Consider the following 3,040-nt stretch of genomic DNA (forward strand, 5'->3'; position numbering starts at 1 on the left):
AAAGAACCCAATGGACACCATGGGCTTCACATACATGCATTTTGTAGCCCATGTGAAGGAGGCCTTAAAGGGGTGGTCTCGCGAAACCAAGTGGGGTTATACACTTCCGTATGGCCATATTAATGCACTTTGTAATGTACATTGTGCATTAAATATGAGCCATACAGAAGTTATTCCACTTACCTGCTCCGTTGCTAGCGTCCTCGTGTCCATGGTTCCGTCTAAATTCGCTGGCAGCTTGCTTTTTTAGACGCGCTTGCGCAGTCCGGTCTTCTCCATTCAGCACGAGCCGCTTCAGTGTGCTCCCCGCTACAGCTCTTCTGCGCATGCGCAGACGAGCTGTCACTGCTCGGGAGCGCGCTGCAGCGGCCATTCTGTACCTTCCTCTGTTAGAGGAAGGTGCAGAAAGTGGAGCTGCCCAGCGGAGAAGCCCAGCCCAGCAGCCCCGAGAAGCCTCCCAGGTAAGTGATTTGTCGGGGGGGGGGGGGGGGGGGCTGCCGCTGCGCCGGGGGGGGCTGTCGCTGCGCCGGGCGGGCTGTCGCTGCGCCGGGGGGGGCTGTCGCTGCGCCGGGGGGGGCTGTCGCTGCGCCGGGGGGGGCTGTCGCTGCGCCGGGGGGGGCTGTCGCTGCGCCGGGGGGGGCTGTCGCTGCGCCGGGGGGGGGCTGTCGCTGCGCAGGGGGGGGGCTGCCGCTGCGCAGGGGGGGGGCTGCCGCTGCGCCGGGGGGGGCTGCTGCTGTGATGGGGGAACTAGCGCTAGGCCGGGGGGGGGCTGTCGCTAGGCCGGGGGGGGGCTGCCGCTAGGCCGGGGGGGGGGGCTGCCGCCAGGCCGGGGGGGGGGGGGCTGCCGCTAGGCCGGGGGGGGGGTTGCCGCCAGGCCGGGGGGGGGGGGCTGCCGCTAGGCCGGGGGGGGGGGGGCTGCCGCTAGGCCGGGGGAACTAGCGCTGGGCTCCGGGGCCTTCACCTGGGCTGAGGGTCTAGCGCTGGGGAGCCGGGGGCTAGCGCCGGTTACCTGCTGCCTGGCGGTGGGCGTCTGGTCGGCGGCTGCGGGGCGTCTGGTCGGCGGCTGCGATGCGTCCGGTTGCCATGGAGACACAGCTGGCGGCGTCTCGGGAGCGCGCACGTCGGGCTGCAGCGAGCGACGGGGAAAGAGCCGGCGGCCATCTTGAGGAAACTTTTATAAGTTGCTGAAACGCTGGAACGGTAAGTACGAACCAGCTAGAAATGTCATTTACAGGGGGGCTTAGTAATGTGTACTTAATGGGGGGGACTGGGCAAAAAAAAAATTTAACTGCTTCCTCGAGACATCTCCTTTAAATTAGTTCCACCCTTGGCCTATAGAAAGGCTCTCAGAGACTACTTGTGTGTATTGGACCTCTTTTTCCGCTTGTGTAGAGCTTGTTGACCACTAGACGCCTCTACGTTATAATCAAAGAGATTTTGCCCAGTTAACGGAGTTTCAATGGGAAGGTATTATTGGAATGCGAGAACCTGGATGGTTCTATGTATAAATCGCCCATTACCTGGGCTGACCAGACTGTTAGGAGACATTGGGACCAGAGCATGTATGAGGGCACTTAATAGACCACCAGTATGGAGGATCATTTGATTGCCCGACAAGCATGAGCAGCTCCAACCGTATTATTGTCTGCCATCCACAGACAGGTGGCACCATTGTTACAGGCCACTGTGTCTTCTGTCGAAACATTTGCCGGCCACTTGGCTGAAAGAGATTTGGTGTCACGGCACCCATTATGCCTTTGACACTCACCCACCGTTTGCAGTGGCGTCGTGCACAGCTAAACTGGACTGCTACGGAGTGGAACTGGGCTGTCTTCAGCGAAAAATCCAAGTTTAGTTTGGGCACCGACGCCGCCGTGTTCCTGTCTGTAGACCTAGGGGTGAGCGCCTCAATTCTACCTTTGCTGTAGAGCTGCACACTGTCGCCAATGGTGTGATGGTCTGGGGGCCATCGAATATGATATACAGTCATCTCTAGTAATGACACGAGGGACAATGAGAGCTCAGCAATATGTTCAGGACATCCTGCAGCCACGTGTGTTCTTCTCATGGCGGCTTCCAAGAGGCATTTTCCAACAGGATAATACTCGATCGCACACAAGTGTCACAGGAACGCCTCCACAATATTGCCACAATTCCGTGGCCCGCCGGGCACAAAATTTATCACCAATAGAACATGTATGGGACCATCTGGGACGCCAACTTCGACAGCCTACGAGTTTGTATGATCTAGAGGCTCAGTTACAGCAAATCTGGACCGATATGCTGCCATACAGAACCCGTATGCTTCCATGCCCGTCCGTATTCTTGTATCCAAGCTAGAGACGGTACCACGGGGTACTAGAGCCTCCATGCCCGCCTATATCACATCTTACATCCAAACTAGAGGTGACCCACCAGGGTACTAGAGCCTCCATGCCTGCCCGTATCACATCTTACATCCAAGCTAGAGGTGGTAGAATAGGGTACTAGAGCCTCCATGCCCGCCTATATTACATCTTACATCCACGCTAGAGGCGGTACAGCAGGGTACTAGAGCTTCCATGCCCGCCCGTATCACATCTTACATCCAAGCTAGAAGCGGTACAGCAGGGTACTAGAGCCTCCCTTCAAGTGTTCGGTTTTCTGCAGTAAATTCTCCTTTTGGTCTGATATCGTAATCACTTCTTGATATCATCGTTGCAATCACACAGAGAAAGGTTCATTTGATTCCAAGAACATCTTCTAGGGGAGGAATTTCTTTTGATAATGAGTATATGTTTTATTTCAAATCAAAATTCGCACCAATGTTGCGGATTTTGACTCTGTTTTGGATTTGGAAATACTGCAGACATTCTGGATTCATGATAGGGCTACGTATTGCTGGTTGATCTTTGTGTAATAATGTGTCAGAAGCTCACCGGATGCCACAATCGTGGGTCAAATTTGAAGACGGTGGTCAGCAGAAGGAAATGTGCATCATCATAGTGAGACTGGAGCACTGAGACGAACAATTCACATATCCGGTGTTAGAAGTAGCTGC

This window comes from Eleutherodactylus coqui, unplaced genomic scaffold (genome assembly GCF_035609145.1).
Source record: "Eleutherodactylus coqui strain aEleCoq1 unplaced genomic scaffold, aEleCoq1.hap1 HAP1_SCAFFOLD_19, whole genome shotgun sequence".
NCBI classification, from domain to species: domain Eukaryota; kingdom Metazoa; phylum Chordata; class Amphibia; order Anura; family Eleutherodactylidae; genus Eleutherodactylus; species Eleutherodactylus coqui.